Here is a 21,632-nt window from a genome sequence, read left to right as displayed (position 1 = left end):
TTATTATAGAGCCGCACAATTAAAGTATTTATCAGATTTTTACCAGACAAGGGAAAAACCAGACTGGACTAAGATAGAACTAGATAAAATAGGGGAGAAGGTACCGGAATATATAATTTATAAGTGGGATGAAAAGTTGGTGCAGTATAAAAGCTCACCAGTATTGCATCATTTACTTAATACATGGAAGAAGATCCACTTAGAAAGGAAAAAAAACGTATTACCAAATACCAAAATTATTATTGATGCAAAATCCACTAATCCATTTTACAATAGATAACCTTTCCTTCAGAGAATGGGAGAGAAAAGGAATCAAAAGAATAGAAAATTGTTTTTTGGGAAATAATTTATTAACATTTGAACAGTTGAAGTACAAATATAGAATAACTCTTGGTACAATGTTTGCATACCATCAACTGAAAACTTATTTAAAAGGATAAATTGGGAAACCAATTGAGATTATCTGAAGGAAGCAGCTTTGAATATGTGATTACAGAAACAATGACAATTAAAAGATTTATAATGAACATGTACATTAAGATGCAAGATAAAGAAAATGATGAAATAAACTATAAACCTAAATAAAAGTGGGAAAAGGATTTAAACATAAAGATAAAAAATGAAGTATGGGAAAAGTTGTGTTCTGGAACTATGAAGAATACAATAAACACAAGGTTATGCATGATACAATATAATTGGTGACACAGGGTATATAATCACTCCTCAAAAGTTAAAAGAATGGGATCCAACATTATCAGATAGATGTTTTCGCTGAAAGAAAGAGATGGGAACAAGACATGCAATTTGGGCATGTACGAAAGTGAATACGTTTTGGGAAGAACTAAATCAGATACTAAATAAAATCACAAAAAATAACATACCAAAAAATCCAGAGATCTTTTAAGTAACATAAGAAGTAAAGAATTAGGCCTCAAATTGGATAAAGTGCAAAAAAGATTCATTATGATAGCCTTAGCTGGAGCAAAAAAATGTATAATGTCAACTTGGAAAATGGAAGAGAGTCTGAGAATACAGCAATGTTACATGGAAATGAATAAATGTATTCCATTGGAAAAAAATAACATATAATTTAAGAAATAAAGTCACATTGTTTGAACAAATTTGGGAACCGTACATGGACCTCCATCTCCTAAAATGATAAGAAGACAAAACGACTTGATTCAGTGCGTAACAAATAGATGACACATTTTTCTTGTTTATTTTCCTTTGTGTGAAGATGTTTTATGGTTTTATTGTATTGTATATGTTGAATATTTATGGGTTTTGGAGGAGGGTGGGAAGAGGGGAGGGAGGGAAAGGGGGGAAAATGCCACTGTGTATATTTAATGAGAAACATTTGTACATATTTTGGTTGATATGGTTCACAGAGTGAAAAAAATAAAAAATTATATTTAAAAAAAAAACTATCATATTAACTTGTGCGGCCATCTTGAAGGATGTATGAATTTGGACTCTTAAGTAACCGACCATTAACCCTGTACTTAGCCACCTTGTTTATCCTTCCAAAATGCATCACCTCACACTTATCTGGATTGAACTCCACCTTCCACTTCTCTGCCCAACTCTGCATCCTGTCTATATCCTCTTGTAAACTTTGACAACCTTCAGCTCCATCCACAACTCCTCAATCCTTTGTAAACTTGCTGACCCATCCTTCCACCCCTTCATCCAGATCATTTATAATCTTTATCTTTGCTCTATAAAGTATATTGTTTAACCTGCTGACCCATCCTTCCACCCCTTCATCCAGATCATTTATAATCTTTATCTTTGCTCTATAAAATATATTGTTTAACCTGCTGTATTGCTCCAGCATTGTGTTTTGACATAAAATCGGGTCCAAACAGAAACTGGTGTAGAAAGTCGTTAAAAGCAAAAAAGGTTGCACTCAGTTCACATTTTGCAAGGGCTATTTTCTTGAGTTCATTGTGGGAGGATGCTGTTTGTTCATGGACTAGATTCCTTTTAAAGGTTTTTCTTTCATGCGCAATATACTTAAATTTAGTGCTATTGAATATTCTTCCAGTGCCTCCAAAGGCCATCTAATTACTGTTCTCCCTCTATTTAAATAATGTTACTGTATTTTGCTTTTTTTCCAAAGTGCATAGTTTTGCTTTTTTCACTCGGCAGGTTTTCTTGTTGAATTCATAAATAATTGTTCTTTTTTCATTGTTTACCAGTTATAAAATAGCTTGCTCCTGATTGGTCCAAGAAACTATCATAACGCCCTGAATTTTGTCTTTGAGCCTACCCTAGCCAATCTGATTGATCTAATGTTTACAATGATTAGTTTTTTATTGTTATTATCACACTACGTTTCTTACAAGCCTCATTATTTATTGATGTGACCCTTTCTACATTATAGTAAGTGTGAAGAAGCAGGGAGGGTTAAAAGTCACTGATCGTCGTGGAAATAAAAACAGAAATGCTGGAGGAACTCAATAGGTGTTGCAGGTCAAGAAGTTTTGTAATTGTTACAAATTGGGGCTGGATCCTTATTCGAAGTATGGGTAAAAGCAAGCAAGCTCCTGAATAAAAGTGGGAGGAATACAGACCAACAAACAAAAGGTGTTAATGGCATATGGAGAAGAGGAAAGGTGAGAATTGATTGGGGAGAGGGGTAGTATGGCTCTGTGAATGCAGAACTAGTTTAAAAAAGAAAGAGGGGAAAGGGAATAGAGAGAGAGAGAGACTGACAGGAAAGCAGACCTAGGGAAAAATTGGGGTGGGGGGTGTAACGAAAACTGGAGAAGTTGATGCTAATACCATCGGTTTGGAGGGTGCCCAGAGGGAATATGAGATGTTGTTCCTCCGGTTTGCAGATGGTCTCAAGTCTGGCCGTGCATGAGTCAGTGGATAGAAATGTCAACGAAGGAATGGGACGGGGCATTGAAATTGGGTGGCCACTGGGAGATTCCTGCTATTGTGGCTGACAGAGCTGAGGTGCTTAAATGTAGAGCAGACAACAACAGGAGCACCAGATTCTCAGGCTCACAGGGGTAAGTGTCAAGGGGGTAATTGATGGGAAGATGGAGTTGACAAGGAAGTCATGGAAAGAGAGGTCCCTCCAGAAAGTGAAGAGGGAAAGACCAAGGGAGATGTGTCTGCTGGTGGTGGTAATCACATGGTCAGTGGTGGAAATGTTGGATCCAGAGGCTGGTGGGGTGGTAGGTGAGAACAAGGGAATCTGTCCTTGTTGCTCATCGGAGTGGAGGGGCCAGGGCAGAAGAGCAGGAAATGGAGGAGATGTGTGTAAGGCAGTAGGGGAAGCCATGTTACTGGAAGGAGGACCGGGACTGGAAGACCTCATCTTGTGAACAGATATGACAGAGAGAGGGAATTGAGAGAAAGGAATAGAATCTTAGCAGAGGACGGGCTGTGAAGAAGTATAGTCGAGGTAGCTGTGCTAGATGGTGGGTTTGAAGAAGATATCTGTTGAAAGTTTGTCTTTCGAGATGGAAATGCAGAAATTGAGAAAGTGGACGGTGTTGCTGGAGATGGGCAACTGAATTTGAGGCCTGGGTAGAAGTTAGCAGCAAATTGCATAAAATGGACAGGCCTTTTATCTCCACCCAAACAGGTTCTGCCTCGTGAATGTGAGTTAATACTGTTCTTTCCAAACTGTATGTTTAATTCTCAGCTTGTCATCTTAGTCAAGACTGCAATGGTTGCCAGATCATACCTGTTGATTTATATTTAGAACATTGAAATCTGCAGCAAAGTACAGGACCTTCAGTCCACGATGTTGTGCCAACTTAATAACTACTCTTCCAATGCCTAGAATTTCCCCTGCATCACTCTCCATTTTCCTCAGCTTCCATAACTGTTACTGGCAGCACATTCCATGTACCCACCACTTTCTGTGTGGAAAAACCTGCCTTCTACATTTCTCTCTTTCCCCCCCAATACTTTCAAACCCCTTAAAACTACGCCACCTCGTGTTAACCATTTCGGGCCTGGGGGAAAACCTCAGGCCATCCACACGATCCATACTCAATTTCCAATCGCCCTCGAGGTGAAAAATTCTCCTCTGATTCTCTTTAAAACTTTTGCTCCTTACCCCAAAGTTATTCCATCAAGTTTTGGGCACCTGTGATATGTGGGTAGTTCCTTTTCAACACTATTCCCCTCTTAATTTTGTGTACCTCTTTAGACTCATCGCTTTAAAAAAAAACACACCCAACCCATCTGAGTCCCTTCTCATAACTGATGTTGTATCTCAGACAACACCTTAGTGAATCTGCTCTGAGCTGTGGCCAGTGCATTGTGTCCTTCCTATGATGTGACCATCAGAACTGCATGCAGTGATCTGGCTGTGGCTCAGCCAATACTATAGAATGTTGTGGCCTAACTTCCCTCCACATCCAGGCTATCCATATACCTCCTTTGCCTATCTATCTATGATGCCACTTTCTGGGATAATTGAACATCAAGGTTCCCGGTTCCTCAAGTCACCCCATTCAATGTCTTTCTCCTCCCCTTGTTCATCATCCTTATTATTATCAAGTCATCTTATCATTTAGATTATCCTCATTCTCACCACCATCAATTTTCATGTCATCTGCGAAGTCACCAATCATACCTGCTATTTTTGTGTCCAAATTGTTAATGAGGGCCCAGCATTAGCCTCTGTGGTATACCACTGATCAGGCTTCCAATTGCAAAACAATCCTATTTCTACCCTTGCTAGCACTTGACTCAGGAAATAATCCAAACATATAACCTTAGTTTCTATGTCTGAATTATTTTGTTCACTCAGTGTTGCAAGGCCTCATTCCTCGTATCTCTGCTGTTGGTGCAAAGGGAACACTTCCTATTTTTTAAATTTAGGTATCATGGTTACAGACCATTTTGTCCCACAAGTCCACGCCACCCAATTTGCACCCCATTAACCTACATCCCCCCCCAATACATTTAAAACTGGGAGGAAACGAGCTCCTGGGGAAAACCCACGCAGACATGGGGAGAACGTACAAATTCCTTGCGTACAGCGTGGGATTTGAACCCCAGTCCCGATTGCTGGCGCTGTAAAGGTTTTGTGCTAACTGTGCACCCTAACTTTACACCCTTTACCCCGACTCCGGGGAGGCAACCCTGTGTTCGCATCCAGAAGCACTTGTGCATTCCCATTCCTATTTAGCCTCTTGGGACTGAGTGGATAGCCTGTGAGATTACATCTACTGTGGTGTAGCAGCGGCTGCACTGCTAACTGAAGGATCGCACAACCAGACGGGTTGAGTTCAGTGAGCAAAAACCGATTTATTGCAAGGCTGCCTGGCTGGTCTTGTACTCCCAGCCCAGACCTGGCTGAGAAACGCGGTGGGGGGCCCCGACGTCACCAGGGCATCATGTGTGTCCCCAAGCGTGGGCTTCTGAGCCCGGTGCCAAGGTCGGGAGGAAACCCCCGACAGCACCATTTTGGCTGGCTGCCCCGCCGCATGCGTGACAAGCGGGGCCGGTTCACCTGTCTAATGGCGTACTGCCACATAGCCCCCCCCAGAACCGGCGCCAATGTCCTTTTTTACTGGGCGGCCTCACTTCTTGGGTTGGGCCCCAACTACTGGTTTGGTGGGGTCGAGGTGGGCTGGCTTTAACCTGTCCACTGTAAACAGATCCCTCTTACCACCAATGTCCAGTGTGAAAGTAGATCCTGAACGCTGAACTACTTTATATGGCCTTTCGTATGGTCTTTGTAGAGGTGCTGTGGATGGGCCCCGTCTGACAAAAACGTACTCTGCGGAGTACAGCTCACTGGGGACGTAAGAGGCCCGTGTGCCGTGTCTCGGTGGTGGCGGGGGTGTGAAGGAGTCCAACTGGGCTCGGAGGTGGGGAAGTAGACCGTGTGGTGACTGCTGGGGGTTGTGAGGTGCGTTGACAAACTCACCGGGTAGGGCTAGTGGTGCACCGTAGACCAGCTTGGCTGATGACCCCTGTAGGTCTTCTTTGGGTGTCGAGCAGATGCCCAGGAGCACCCAAGGCAGCTCGCCCACCCAGTCGGGGTCGGTGAGGCAGGCCATAAGGGCCGACTTAAGGTGACGGTGCAATCGCTCGACTAGCCCATTGGCCTGTGGGTGATAGGCCATGGTCTGATGTAGCTCGATCCCTAGCCTGTTGGTGAGCTGTGCCCAGAGGCAGAGGTGAACTGGATGCTCCGATCACTGGTGAGGTGGTTTGGGACGCCGAACCGGGCAACCCAACCGTTCAAAAGCGCTCGGGAATGGGAGTCCGTGGAGGCATCGGGATTGCCTCAGTCCAACAAGTGGTGCAGTCTACCACTGTGAAAAGGTAATGGGAAAAATGGGCAAGGGTCTGACAATGTCCACATGTATGTGGCTGAACCATTCCCAGACGTGTTCGAAATCTTGTACAGGCGCTCTGTGTGCCTGTGTACCTTGGAAAGCTGGCAATGGGTGCAGGTTCTGGCCCAGTCCGCAGTCTGCTTCCAAAGCCTTTGCCAGACGAAACTTTCTGCCACCATAAGGACCATGGACCTGATGGGAAAGGTCATGGATATGGTGGAAGACTTGCCTACGCCACTGCTGGGGAACCACTGGTCGCGGGGTGCTCATGGAGACATCGCACAGGATGGTATCATCACCGAGAGGAGTCGGGAGGTCCTGGAACCACAGGCCAGTGATGGCAGTCCTGAAGGCCCGCGTCTCATCGTTGGACTTCTGGTCCTGGACGAGCTGGTCGAAGTCGAGGCTGGGTGTTAGTGCACAAATGGCCGGTCGTGAGAGTGCGTCGGGGACCACATTGTCTTTCCCCGCTTTGTGCCGAATGTCGGTGGTGAACTCCAACACAAGATGACGCTGTTGGTGGGCCGACCAGGGATCTCTTGCCATAGTGAGCACCTGAATGAGGGGTTTGTGGTCGGTAGAAATGGTGAAAGGCCTCCCCTCCAAGAAATAGCGGAAATGACGCACCACCAGGTACATGCCCAGCAACTCGTGATCGAAAGTGCTATACTTGCACTCTGGCAGGTGAAGAAGTTGGCTAGAGAATGCCAGTGGTTTCCACTGTCCGTTCACCTGCTGCTCCAGGACGGCACTGACAGCGGTGGCAGAGGCATCGACAGAGAGCGCCATATGCAGGTTGCTGCGTGGGTGGATATGCAGGGTAGCCTTCGCGAGGGCATCTTTCGTGGCTTCGAATGCCCTTCTGGCCTCTGGTGTCCAGGCGAGTGTCTTGTCTGGCCGTGAAGAGCGGCTTCCTGATGCATGCAGTGCCTGGAATGAAGCGGTTATAGAAATTGACCATACCCGCGAACTCCTGTAGCCCCTTGAGGTTGTCCGGGTGTAGGAACTCCCTGACTGCATCGACCTTTGTAGCGGCAGGTGTGGCTCCTATGGCCGTGATGGTATGGCCCAGGAACTGCATGTACTCTTTCCCGAACTGGCACTTGGCCGGATTGATCATTAGGCCGAAGTCGGCCAGTCAGGACAAGAGGGTGTGCAGGTGAGATTTGTGTTGTGCCTGGTCTCTGCTGGCGACAAGGATGTCCAGGTAAATGAATACAAAATTCAAATCCCTGCCCACTGTGTCCATGAGGCACTGGAAGGTCTGGGCGGCATTCTTGAGCCCGAACGGCATGCGTAGGAACTCGAACAAGCCGAAGGGGGTGATGATGGCCATTTTGGGTATGTCCTCGGGGTGTACCGGGAGTTAGTGATACGCACACCAGGTTGACCTTGGAGAATACCCTCGTGCCATGCAGGTTGGCCGTAAAGTCCTGGATGTGAGGGATTGGGTAACGGTCATGTACTGTCGTGTTGCTAAGCCGTTGATAATCTCCGCAGGGGTGCCAGCCGCCGGAGGCTTTCAGGACCAGGTGGAGTGGTGAGTCCCAAGGACTGTCAGAGCGTCAAATGATCCCCAGCTCCTACAGGTGTGAGAACCCTTCCTTCGCTATCTGGTGCTTGTCCAGCGGGAGCCGGCGTGCCTTGGAGTAGACCGGCAGGCCTTGGCTAGGGATGTAATGAAACACCCTGTGGCGTGGTGAAGCGGCGGAGAACTGCGGCTTGAGGAGGGATGGGAACTCGACCAAGATACGCTGAAACTCGTCCTTGGGTGTGCTGACCATGGCCATCTGCAGCTGCTCTGTGCGGGAAGCATTGAGGTGAATGGATTGGATGGTACAGGCATCTACCAGTCGCCTACCTCGAATGTCAACCAGGAGACCATGGGCGAGGATGAAATCGACACCCAGGATGGCGGTAGGAAGGGACGAAATGGTGAAATTCCACGAGAACTTCCGCTGGCCGATCTGGAAGTGGACGTTTGGATCTCCGTCAAATTGGCTGCACAGAGGGGAGATCCTCGAGGCCAGTTCCGGGACTCGATGGCTGTGGCTGGGATGACGCTGATCTGGGCCCTGGTGTCGACAAGGAAGTGTCGGTCGCTTACTGAATCCCACAGGTAGAGGAGGCTGTGTTCTTGGCCAGCCACAGCAGTCATTAACAGTGGCCGGCCTGCTCATTTCCCTGGAATGAGCAGGGCTGACAACACTTCCGAGCCTTGGCTCCCCAGTGCTGGTGGAAGAAGCAGAGGCCTGAAGTGGATGACTTGTTTCTGGCTATGCTCTTTAAGGCCCCTGCAGGGGCTGGGTGTTCCACTGCAGTGTTAGTGGTCATGCCCGTGACTCGTAACCTGCTGGACTACTGAGCCTGCCGGGAATCGTTCAAGCCATAGCTCCTGAGCCTTTTGAGCGACCTTCCTAGGGTTGATAAAGCTCTCCTGGGACAATAATGGCCGGATATCTTCAGGCAGATGGTCGAGGAAGTTGTGCTTGAAGAGAGGGCAGTGGGTGTGATCGCCCATGTGTGCGAGCATCTCGTCCATCAACTCTATTGGAGTTCTGTCCCTAAGGTGTCGAGATGCAGCATCTGAGTGGCACGCTGGTGCCTGGAGAGCCGAGGGAGCTGGTGAGCACCTGCTTGATGGTCCCTTACTTATCTTCCGCGGGTGGTTGCTGAACAAGGTACAGCACTCATTTGGCGGTGGCCTGGTCCAGGGTGGCGACCACATGGTAAAACTTGTTTGAATCCGATGAAATCTGGCGGAGGTGAAACTGACCCTCTGCGTGGCTGAACCAAGTCTCCGGCTCCTGAACCCAGAAGCCAGGAAGCTTGATGGCTATAGCGTTGATCGAAGGGTCATTCATATTGGGTTCAAAGACATTTGAACCTGTCGTGGTCACCAATTGTAGTGGCGGCTACACTGCTGACTGAAGGATCGCACAACCAGACAGGTTGAGTTCAGTGAGCAAAAACTGATTTATTGCAGGCTGCCTTGCTGGTCTTGTACTCCCAGCCTGGACCTGGCTGAGAACCGCGCTGGGGGGCTCTAACGACACTGGGGCGTCACGTGGGCTTCTGATCCCGGTGCCAAGGTTGGGAGGAAACCCCCAACAGCACCATTTTGGCCGGCTGCCCGCTGCGTGCGTGTCAAGCGGGGCTGGTTTGCCTGCCTAATGGCGTACCGCCACAGTGGAGCGATTGTGGCAGTAGATGAATTGCAGTCCAGATCTGTACTTGAGTAAGAGTTCTTTCTGGCCATGACCAAACTTTCAAATCATTTCATTGGAGTAGACTTGGAGAGCTATTGGACATTACACAGGTAGGAAAGGCTTATAGGGATATGAGGCCAAGCACGGGCAAATGGCACTAGCCTCAGGAAGGCAATTTGGTCAGCATGGCTGTGTGGAGCTGAAGAGCTGGTTTCCATGCTGTATGTTTCGATTCAACGAATGATTTAGCAGATTAAGACATCTTCATTGGAATGATGAAGAATGAGGGGTAATATTGGAAGATCCAGAAAGTAGAAACTGTGAGGATGCCTCCCTACATAAAGGAATCCACAAACCACAGAGTGTAATTTTAGAATCCAGTGTTATCCTTAAAACTAAAATGAGTTTTGTTCTACAAGAGGATTATCTCTAGTTAATCTTTGGAATTCTCTCATGTGAGATTTATGGATACTAAGTCTTTGAATGCATTGAAGACAGGTAGACATGGGTGAGCCAATGTACATGTGAAAAGATGGAGTTGAGGCCCAGATCAGAATTGTTCCAGACCTTCTATTTGTGTGAAAATATATTTTCTAATTCCTTGCTGAATAATCTCTTTAATTTTACTGTTTAAATTATTTAAATTGTATTTCTTTAAATCATCAGAAATCTTGTTAATTTTTTAATCTTCCTCTTGTGTGAGCAATGAAAACATAAACTCAGTACTGCAGATACTTCTTTATCTTTGGTCTTTTAAAATTTTTTAAATTATTTAAAAAAAATATTTAGGCATCTAGGCCCTTTTGGCCCATGAGACCATGCCACCTAATTGTACCCAATTGACCTACGACCCCGTACATTTTGAAGGGTGGGAGGAAACCGAGCACCCTGTGGAAACCCCGTGCATACACAGGGAGAACGTACAACTCCTTACAGACAGCAGAGGATTCGAACCCCAATCCCATTTGCTGGCGTCGTAACAATATCGTGCTTTGTATGGATCAACCTATTATCAAATCTTACAGGTTATGTTTTGTATTGGCTTATCAAAAAAACCCAGTGTGCATTAGCTTGTTTATACTGTTTACTGATCTTTCTGCTACTGTTAATGCTCCTGCATTAAAAAGGGAGGTGATGCAAGTTAAAAAGAGAAGAAAAAAGGGGTGCAAATTACAAGAATTGGGAATGATACCAAGGGAGAGTGATGAAAGTTGAGATGATCAGCAAGTATACAGTGATGTGGGTAAGGATCAACTTTACAATTGAAACTAACTGCTGAACATGTAATGAAGAACTCTACTCCTCCAGTGAATCAGAGAGGCAATTCAATCCTGCAGAAACAGTCAAGGTACATCACCAGAGATGGAACAGAGGGATTTTAAAAAATGAGGGAGTAGGATTAAAGTCTTCATATCAGTTCGTACCTGCAGGTAATTGCACCAGGTTGCGATGACTTTGTTTTGCAATGTTTTGTTCTAATATTGTCATTGGTGATTAGGGTAAGTGTGAGTATTACCGTTCTGTCGTTGATATGGGATAAGTTTTAATACAACAGGGACAGTCAAAAAAAAGTAACAAATAGAGGGCTAAAGGTTTTGTATTTAAATGCATGCAGCATGAGAAATAAAGTCATACAGCTACAGATAGGCATGATGGTGTGGCCATTATGGAGTCATGGCTAAAGGGTGGATGTCATTGAGAGTTGAATGTTCCAAGAATACACTATCGAAAAGATAGACAGTAAGCAGAAGGAGTGGCATGGCTCTGTTGGTAAGGGATAATAAATTATTAGAAAGAGGTGACATTGGATCAGAAGGTATGAAATCATTATGGGTTGAGTTAAGAAATGGTAAGTATAAAAAGGACACTGTTGGCAGTTACATACAGACCTTCAAACTGTAGCCAGGATGTGGGGAACAAATAACAGCAGGCAAATAGAAAAGGTGTCAGGGCAATATTATGGTAGTTTTGGGGGATTTTAACATGCAAGTAGATTTGGAAAACCTGGATCGCAAGAGAGAATTTGTAGAATGCCGATGAGATGGCTTTTCAGAGCAGTTTGTTGAAGAGCCAACAAAGTGATTGGGTGTACTGGATTGGATGTTGAGACCCCAGGAGACTGCTTTCGAGGCTGAAAGCAGGAAGGCGTCTCCCAGGTTATCTTGGTATCTGATAAAGAGTTAACCAGTTCTGTGTGCTGTGTTCTTTGCGATGGGAAACAGCAATTTCACTACAACACGAGACTTGAGGTACCTGTACCACTTGCCAGATGGCATCAGCGAGAACGGAGCCTGTGCTGTGTGGTGTGGATCATTGATGATTGCTGCTGCTCTCCGACGGCAGCGTTCCATGCAGATTTTCTCAAAGGTGGGGAGAGTTTTGCTTGTGATGTACTGGGCTGTCTCTGCTAACTTTGCAGGGCTTTACACTCCGGGGTATTGGTGCCCCATGCCAGACCATGATGCAGCCAGTCAGCTTTCCATAGCACATCTGTAGACCTCTCAACTCCTGAGGAACTTGAGGCACTGATGTCATTATTGTGAGAAGTCAAGGTCAGGTCCTCTGAGATGGTGAACCCCCAAGAATTTAAATTTGCTCACCCTCTCCACATCTGATTTTCCTCAATTATGTTTTTTTTTACATATAAATTGTGGTGTTTTCCATTCAAATTTTTTTTCTTACCCTCCAGGGTGGCTGTTCACATATGAGCAACCAAAACTCAAAATCTCCGGTCCCTTAAGTGACTTTACACTGAACACTGGAAGTGCTGTAAGAAAAGAGGTGGGACTTGCAAATACATGCGCTATTCATTAATCCATTATTGTTGACTGCCCGCAGTTCAGTTTAGATTGCAGGAGTCCGCGAAATTGTCTAGGGCTGCCGCAGGAAAAATTTCGGAAAGGGAATGAGTCGTTCATTTCCATTCTGAACTTTTTACCCAGCCTGCATTGCGGAAATAATGCAATAATTTCCCATTACGCAGCGGCTATGTAAAAACCAAAAATAATTACTGGATCATACACCTCTGGTTTTCCTTTCTGGAAGTTTACAATCAACTCCTTGGGGGGCACGGTTGGTGAAGCAGTTAGCGCAGCGCCTTCCCAGCCCCTGCGATTGGGACTGAGATTCGAATCCCGCGCTCTCTGTAAGGAGTTGGTCTGTTGTCCCCGCGTCTGCGTGGGTTTTCCCCAGGGGCTCTGGTTTCCTCCCACCATTCAAAATGTACTGGGGGTGTCAGTTAGGTGTAAATTGGGTGGCACTGACTCGTGGTCTGAAATGGCCTGTTACTGTCCTGCATGTATGTCTATGTCTTGGTGTTATTGAATCAGAGGTTGTTAGTACACCATTAAGTCAAGTTTTCAAGGTATGATGACTCATCTGTTGTGTTTGTCGAACGGCTGCTGTGGTAGCATCATCAAATTTAGAAATGGTGTTACTGTTGTACTGAGCCCCTCAATTATAGGGGCCCCCAACCCTTTTAGACCATCATCCTTGATCCCTCATCGACCCTCCTCCAGGCCTATATCAATAAATAAATTGATGCTGATACTAATAATGATCATAATGCAGTAGATGTGCAATTTCCATGTGCATTAGTGAGGGAAACTGCAGACCGAGCCCTGCAAGACTGAGAAATGTTGAAATAAGTGGAAATGCAACATGATAAATGAATATATCGCACGAAATATAGGGAAATACACTGTTTGCTGCCATTTATTGCAGATGTTGTAACTTTGACATCATTCAACTCCCTCTTACTAAATGCTCTCCAACACTCTTAGAAAACAAAGAGAGAGGTCCGTTTGCTGTCATTTGGCATAGGTAATAATAATCAATCTATGCTACAATTCTGGTAACAATTGGTCGCATCGTGTTGAAGGAGTTTTGTGACAGACAGACAAACGGAACTTCCCGGATCTCTATACTATGCACACATGCTACATTTTCATCACCCCAAGTTTCGATACCAAACCTAACATCAGTAATAATAATAAAAATAATATAAATAAAAACTTCACAAATAATCTAGGCAGTAACTACATCAAAAATAAAATGAGCATACCTTTTTATTGAATTAGTTGACTTCATTAATGGGAAGGATGTATCTGAAGAGCATCAGCAAGGGAATTGATATTTGGTTGGAGATTGGTGAGTTTTAGTCATAGGTCACCACGCTTTTCCAGATTCAATCTGTTCCTCGGCTTTGTATATAACGGCAACCAGCTTCAATCCTGTACGAACTTGAGAATGCAACCACTGCACTAAACTTGGGGTATTTAGTAGAAGTATTTACATTGCTCCAATAGTCCCTGAGGCTTTACCTTTGAGATCCACACACACATCAACGAGTTCATCTTCTAAGTGAGATTCAGTGTCTGCATCTTCCATTTCCAAATCAAACAGTGTAAAAATCCAGTCAGGTAAATGTATTTTCTCCAGCTCCTTGAAATGTACTCTTCCCTTAAATTTTCAAGGTGGATCTCCAGATCACAATCTGAAATGTTTACATCTTCTTCCACCTGCTGCAAGTTTGAAAAGTACTTAAAATTTCTACATGCCAATGAAGATTTAAATAGTCCTGTTTTGGAAACCTATTAGGATTGTTCAGGCTTGAATAATCTTCACCTTGTAGCTGTTTCTGTGCTTCATTAAATATTGAATATGGGACTGCCAAATAGTACAGATGGTTTTTGCACTTTTTCAACCCATCGCATAATGATGGGTCCACGTCGGTAAGAAACTACAGTTGACTCATCCAAGTCAACAAGTCTTTGCAAGCTATCACCTTGACAACCATCTTACCTCGGTGTGCAAAAGTAATTGATTTAAAGTTTCATCTTTTCTTCCCCACATATCTTTGCAAACAATCGTGAATTGAGAGGATATGCTTTAATTTTATTGACTGATCTGATACATACTTTTAAAGCATCAGGGAGTTCACCACTGAGCTTGGCTATAAGATGGTGTCTGGGTAATACACAGTGAACAGGATGTACGTTGGGAACCTTTTCCTTGAGTAAGGCGGCAAATCCTCTGTAACAGCCAACCATTGCTAGTGCACTTTGTGCAGCCACTGTAGTAATAATCCCAAGGGGGACATTGGAGGATAATTAAATTCTCACCTTTCCCATAAGGAACTTGGCAAATAAAAACTCATCAACAATGCACTTTAGGCTTGGACTTTAATATCTTGCATAGGCCATGAGAATATTTGAACTGCTAAAAGTTGCTTCATCGAGTTGGTTGAAAAACTTGCAATGTTGAAACTCGGGTGCCAAGGTTTTCCCCACATCATCGGCCATCTCATTCATGCGTCGTCTCACTTTCTTTGGCTTGGCTTCGTGGACGAAGATTTATGGAGGGGTATGTCCACGTCTGCTGCAGGCTCGTTGGTGACTGACAAGTCCAATGCGGGACAGGCAGGCACGGTTGCAGTGGTTGCAAGGGAAAATTGGTTGGTTGGGTGTTGGGTTTTTCCTCCTTTTTCTTTTGTCAGTGAGGTGGGCTCTGCGGTCTTCTTCAAAGGAGGTTGCTGCCCGCCGAACTGTGAGGCGCCAAGATGCACGGTTGGAGGCGATATCAGCCCACTGGCGGTGGTCAATGTGGCAGGCACCAAGAGAATTCTTTAAGCAGTCCTTGTACCTCTTCTTTGGTGCACCACTGTCTCGGTGGCCTGTGGAGAGCTCGCCATATAACACGATCTTGGGAAGGCGATGGTCCTCCATTCTGGAGACGTGACCTGCCCAGCGCAGTTGGGTCTTCAGCAGCATAGATTCGATGCTTGCGGACTCTGCCAGCTCGAGTACTATAGTTGTCTCACTATATTTGCACTTAATGACATGAGTTTTCAAACAGGTTGAAAGTCTTCGTAACATTTTCAATCCGATGTTTAATTGCTGGTATTAAATGATCTCACCAATGTTGTACGATTTTCCTTTCTTTGCTATATGAAGGGAGATACTGTATGATGCCTTTAGTCCTCCATCAGCACTGGCAGGAAAAATCAAGATCCTTGTTTTTATCAGTGAACCTTTCTAGGTGGCCTTTCATCTTCGCAGGTTTCATGGCATCATGACTGAAAGGTTTTTCACATAACAGGCACGTAGGCATTGTTTCGTTAGTAACCAAAGGTATGAATCCAAATTTCAAATTTTCTTTTCTTTGGCTTAGCTTCGTGGACGAAGATTTCAAATACACTTCTGAATATTGTCGGCACTTAGCATTAGTGGTCGCCATTGTGCTCTCTAGAAATGTGGCTGTTGAGTATGCACTGGCTGTCTCTGGACTAGTTGGCGCTGTTGGATAGGAAATAATGTGGCCGGGATACTCATTGCTACAACCCAGATTTTCGTTACATACTTGAAAATAAAGCTAAGGCTAAGCTAAAATATTTTAAATTGTTACAAGACTATGTGTGATGGTACAGATTCTATCACCAATGTGTCTATGTACAGATGGTCATGTAGGATGACTGTGATTGGCTGAGAGTGTAGCCACACCTACTGGCAGGTCTTAAAAGATTGCTCCTAGCCAGACCAGGTCATTCTGGACTGGTCGACCGACTTGTGATATGCTCCAGTCTTTTAGTTAGTAAAAGCCTTGGTTTGGATCAACAAGTCTTTGGTTCTTTCGACGTGGTCTACAGAATCCTAATGATGAATAATATAGTTAATACATTTATCCAGTATTTTTTTAAAAATAGACCACATGAGTAAAGAAAATCCAAGTCAATTCATCCATTTGGAAACAGGTACTACAGCGGTCCATTGTCTTGGGATTTCAACTAATAAATTATTATAACTGTATCGTTTCAGTAAACAGAATATCATAAATGTGTATTATCAAGTTGTATTTCATGTATTTTTAATTCTTGTATGAATGTCAGCTTTTGACCCCAAAAGTTCAATAGATCACCCACTCTTCCCCCCCCCCCTCCCCCCCCCCCCCCCACCTTTTGACCCCCAGGCATTTATCGACTGCTTGATTCCCATCGATATTGACCACTTTGGAGACCCCTGGTGTTAAGCAAGTAGAGCAGGCATCTTAAATTCACAGCCCTGCGGTGTTCCAGGGCTGATAGAGATTGTGGAGTTGTTCTTGCATTGATTGGGGTCTGGTTGTTAGGAAATCCAGGATCCAATTACACAGTGGGATGAGGGGATTTGATGGATGGGAGATCAAGTTAGTGCTAATATTGTTTGGTTTGCAGAAGTTTTTTCAGTGGATTGGTGCTTGAAGCTGGACTCTCATTGGTATAAGATGCACTGTTTGACATTATACCCTGCACTTTTGTTTTATTAGCACTGTCCCTTGCACCATTGTTTTTATTCTTCCATTACTAACAGGCTGGTATTAACATTGACTTCTTCAGTTTCAACTAGTCTACTCTCTGTTCGCCCACCCTTCCCTTAGTCTTCTTTCTTCTTGCTCTCCTCCCCCTTCCAGTGGATTATTCCAGTGAACATGGTAGCCTGAATATTTTGTTCAGTGTTACAAAGCTCTGTGGCTGTTCTCCTATCCTATGCCTTACTTGAGAACTACTTGTCAGGTTAATTGGAACATAGGCCTGTGGCTGAGATTGCGTCTTAAATTCATGAATTGAGATGATATCAACCACTTCCTACGGCAGAATTATCCCTCACATGAAGTGGGAGAGACAAGAATAGAGGTCCCATGTTCTATTGTAACACGGAGGTGATGTTTTGAACAAGCTGGTTTAATGCTGTTTGGGTACTGCGTGCTGTGTTTGAGAGCAAAATGAAAGTGTGGAACACCAAGAAAGAAATGTATGTTTATTTATTCTCGATCATAAAGTCATGATGTTCAGAATTTTTTAAGTGGAAGTTATTTTTTGCTTTGCCTTCTGTAAATGTTATCACAACCTCTAGGGTCAAATTTTGTTTGCCCTGTAAAAGTGCACAAAAACGGTCAATACAGCACTGCCTTCAAGACCACAAAGATCCCTGTAACTTCTGTAGTCAAAAGATCTCCAGCCTAACGGAGAACCCAAGCTTCAGGCATCGAAAACGCCCTCTTTGGTCCCTGGTTCCGAACTTTCAAAGCAATCAGGAGCTGTCACCACACGAGTTATTTTCGAGAATAGCTCCTCGTGAATCTGTCCCAATACCTGTTTCCCACAAGCTGGTTGCCAGCAGCCCACAGTCTGGTGTGTGTCCTTTGTCTGCCCATCCCCACGATGGTCCGTTGCTGTTTTCTCCTACTGCTTCGGGTCCTCTCCCAGGCTTCTCCATTTCGGGGTGGGGGGACGAGTGTGTTCTCCCATTCTGATGCCCTTTTAGAAAGTCTAAATGGTTACTCTTTAGGAAAGCAAACCTTGTATGGGAGGGACTTTATAGACTGGAGGATATTTTTTATTGGGTAATTCTCTAGACTATATTTGATTTACTTGAAGAAATGTATTGCTTTGCCCCAGTGAAGATCACAGGATTGGAGACATTATTGGGAAACAAAAGTGACCCTGGAGACAGATTGTGACATAATCTTGTGCATTAAAAATGAAGATGAAGTTTTCGTCTCCTGTTTTGAAGTACTGAAAATAAGGTATTGTCGTGTGATTTTTGCACATTGTCTATGAAAGAGCCTGAGATCTTGCAGTTGAGCTTCTCATTTACCCTTTGTGATCCAAGCAGGATTGTGGTTCTGTCATGAGTTCTGAACCTGTCAAATGAAGGTCTTGTGCCAGCTCTTGGGAGTTGATGGTTTTGCCTGACAGCTTTTCAGGTGGTGGCCATGAGCAGTGCCAGAATTGATTGTAGCACGAATCTTGGCAACAGTGTGGGCTGTGATGAAGATGCAGAAATAGACGCCGTAGGGGATATGGCCGGGCTAAGTAAATTGACAGAGTCATGGCAAGTATAATGTGGAAAAACGGAAAGCTTTGGTCAAAAAATAGGGCATTTTTTAATAAAATCATAAAAAGATTGAAAGGGCATTGTCCAATGAGACCTGCATATCCTTGTAGAAATCACTGAAAGCTAATATGCAATTTCAACAAAATGAATGGTACATTGGCCTATTCTGCAAAACCTTGTTTGGGAGAATGTAGGTATCCTTCTCCAATTTTACAAAGCTATGGTGAGACTGAATCTGGAATATGAATGCACGATAGGAGGAGTGCAATGAAGGATTGCCAGATGGATTAACTTTGAGCAAAAATTTGGTAGTCAGGGACTTCAGTAGAAAAATAAGTGATCTTATTGAAAGAGAGAATTCTAAAGGTCGATCCTGTGCTCGGAATGTCAAAGATTCAATTATTTCAGACAGATGTGGAGAAATGTCTTTACCTCATGGGCAGAGAGGTTTTGGAATTCTTTCACCAAGAAAGCTGTGGATATGCATTCTGAGTATTTTCTATGTGGGGGTTAATAAGCTTTTTTGATATCAGTGGAATCAAGAGGTATGTGATGGTGCAGGAGAGTGGCAGTACTGCAATATCAGTCAATGACCTTGTGGACAGGTGAGGAACAGTTACTACTTACGCCAACCTTTCACTTGAAGTCAGCGTATTAAGAGACATTACGAGAACTCATTAAGCTGTTCATGGTGGCCGAGCAGATCATGCAAAGGCTTTCTCAAAATGTTATACAGGTACACAAACCTTTATCCAGAACCCTTGGGGGACAGTGTGTTCTGAATTTCGGATTTTTCCAGATTTTAGAACAAAAGCCAGCTGCCCCAGATTTAAGCCCACCCGAATTGTGCTGCCGTATCCACCCCCTTCCAGTCACGCTGGCGTTTCTCCCCACCCGCCCAAGTCGCACTCCTGTCTCTATCCGCCTCCCCAGCCCGCCTGAGTCGCGCTGCCATCTCCCCGCCCACCTGAGTCGCACTGCCGTCTCCCTCGCCCGCCCGAGTCGTGCTCCCCTCTCCCTCCCTCTCTCATTCCCCCCCACCGCTGTACCAGCACCAGGGGAAAAAAAATGCCGGTTTTTGGAGCTTTCCAGATTTTAGATGTCTGGATAAAGGATTGTGTACCTGTACTTCAATTAACTATTTCCACCAAGTCCCTTGTGAATGAAAAGCCTGTCCTTTTATCTTTGCCGTTTGTGATATCTTGTTGGATATAAACTACCTGCTGTAGCTTCAGAGTTACAGGAGAAATAATGCTTTAAGTGTATTTAAAAGACTGTTAGTTACTTTGCAGAGTATAAACCTCTTGGGTTAATTAAAAATGGTTCTGCTAAACTTGCAGTTATGCTAAAATCAAGGACCAAGACAAATTATAGACATGAGCTTCCAAGCGGTTTGATCAGATGTAATTCAGCTAGCTCTGGAGGTAGTGAGTCACCTTTTTTTAGACTTTTTTCCCTTCCATGCTTTCGTCTCAACATGGGGTCCAGACCCGCAACATTGACCACTTCTCTCCATGGACGCTGCCTGATCTGCTGCGCCCCTCCAGCTGCTTTGTTCGTTCTTTCAAGTGCAGAAACCCCGAGCAAAGTTGTGAAGCACATCTGCGAGTATTTAAATCTACAAGCTGTTGGGAAGATGAATGGAATAGAGTTGCAAATCAACATTAACTAATTGAATGATGGAGCAGGCTTGTGGATGAATGATTCATTTCACCTCTTCAGAGTAGTTGGTTTTGAGATGGAATGTTTTGCCAAATCCTGCTTTTCTCAACAATTATTAAATGCATTCTGCTGAAATGTTGAATGAATTTGTTAAACATATTATCTAGGGAGAAGTGTTAATTAGAAATGAATACTGTAGATACCTTTTGGAAGTGTATGTTTCCAATTTTTGTATTTACAATTTGTTTTCTCTGTTTTGGCATTTAAAAAATTTTTAAACACACACCATGGTAACAGGCCCTTCTGGACCATGAACCCGTACAGCCCAAATAAACCAATCAACCTATAATTCCCATACATTTTGAAGGGTGAGAGTCACCTGGGGGAAGCCCATGCATTCATGGGAAGAACGTACAAACTCCTTACAGACAGCGCTGGATTTGAACCCAAGTCACTCGCGCTGTCAGTGTTGCATGAACTGCTACACTCACTGTGCCACCTTGCTTATGTTAGGTGCTGCTTATCCTTGATACTTTCCTTAAATTGCCTATTTTGTGTGTCTCGTATCATACTTTTATTTAGTCTTGGGAATTCCTTTGAACAACAGGTAATCTGATCCTAATCTCTTGTCCCTGAAATTCTAGATGTCCACTCATTTAACCTGCAAGCAGGTAAATAAATTGCTTGATTTCCCTCTCTCCCTCATCACTAACCCTACCCTCCCTCATTTCCTTGAAGGAAATCCCCCACTACTATAAAGAACAACTGAACAAGTGATGCCCCATTCGTCTTTTGACTGAGATATTAACCTGAAGTATTGTGTCTCATTTAATTGAAGTGTTTATTGTTTTGGCAAATATTTGTCCCTGTAAAATGTGATTAAAGCAGATGTGCAATAATGGGACTGCTGCTTGTGAGAGTTTAGCTTGATTAAATTATTTTCCATGCTCCACACAGTGAAAGGACTCCTGCATAATTCATTGGCAATAAAAATCCTTCGGGATATTTCAAGTTTCTGTAAAGTTCGAGATAAATGCAAGTTCTTTTTTGTTTCTTTCTAAACAGCATGTCTCCCCCCATGTCCTGTCCTTGTGTGCCACGTTCTGGTAGATTGCCTCTTCCAAAGCACTTCCAGCTTTACCAAAAATACTGAATTTCACTTGACAGAGCAAAAATTTATGCTTACTATAAATTAAGGAAACCTGAATCCGCTGACTCTACTGACAGAAGAAATGTGGCTAAACAGAAGTTAAGCACTGGGTTGGAAGACATCCCCTGGACCATAACTGATGAAAAGTTTGTAAAACATCTCAACCTTTGTCTTAATTTTAATCCCCAAGCAAAATGAGCACAGTAAGTACTGACGGTGGCTCGGCCTGAGGGCTAACTTTGCAGTGTATTGTGGCTGAATTCTAAAGTTTGTCTTAATTTTATAAAATTTAAAATAAGTTGTCAAAGATTCACCATGACTGGATAATAAGACACCCATATTAAGCAGTGTGAATTTTGAATGATTTCTTTGTTCCTCCATCTCTGATGTAAAAATAATAGGGCGTCAGGAGTAGTGT

The 21,632-nt window shown here is 44.0% G+C and overlaps 1 protein-coding gene and 1 long non-coding RNA gene across 2 annotated transcripts in view; both read left to right on the top strand.

Annotated features, from left to right (window-relative positions):
• The window catches only part of LOC138765219 (uncharacterized), a 28,523-nt gene extending 8,324 nt beyond the window's left edge, over positions 1 to 20,199 (top strand). Inside the window, exons 2-3 of the long non-coding RNA XR_011358532.1 lie at positions 17,964 to 18,091; positions 19,891 to 20,199. This is a non-coding gene — a long non-coding RNA (uncharacterized lncRNA). The remainder of the gene's footprint in view (positions 1 to 17,963; positions 18,092 to 19,890) is intronic.
• The window catches only part of cfap99 (cilia and flagella associated protein 99), a 264,896-nt gene that overhangs the window by 215,949 nt on the left and 27,315 nt on the right, over positions 1 to 21,632 (top strand). The window lies entirely within an intron of this gene.

Source organism: Narcine bancroftii, chromosome 1, assembly GCF_036971445.1.
Source record: "Narcine bancroftii isolate sNarBan1 chromosome 1, sNarBan1.hap1, whole genome shotgun sequence".
NCBI classification, from domain to species: Eukaryota; Metazoa; Chordata; class Chondrichthyes; order Torpediniformes; family Narcinidae; genus Narcine; species Narcine bancroftii.
The sequence above is the reverse complement of the archived record's forward strand: the minus strand, read 5'-3'. Positions and strand labels throughout refer to the sequence as shown.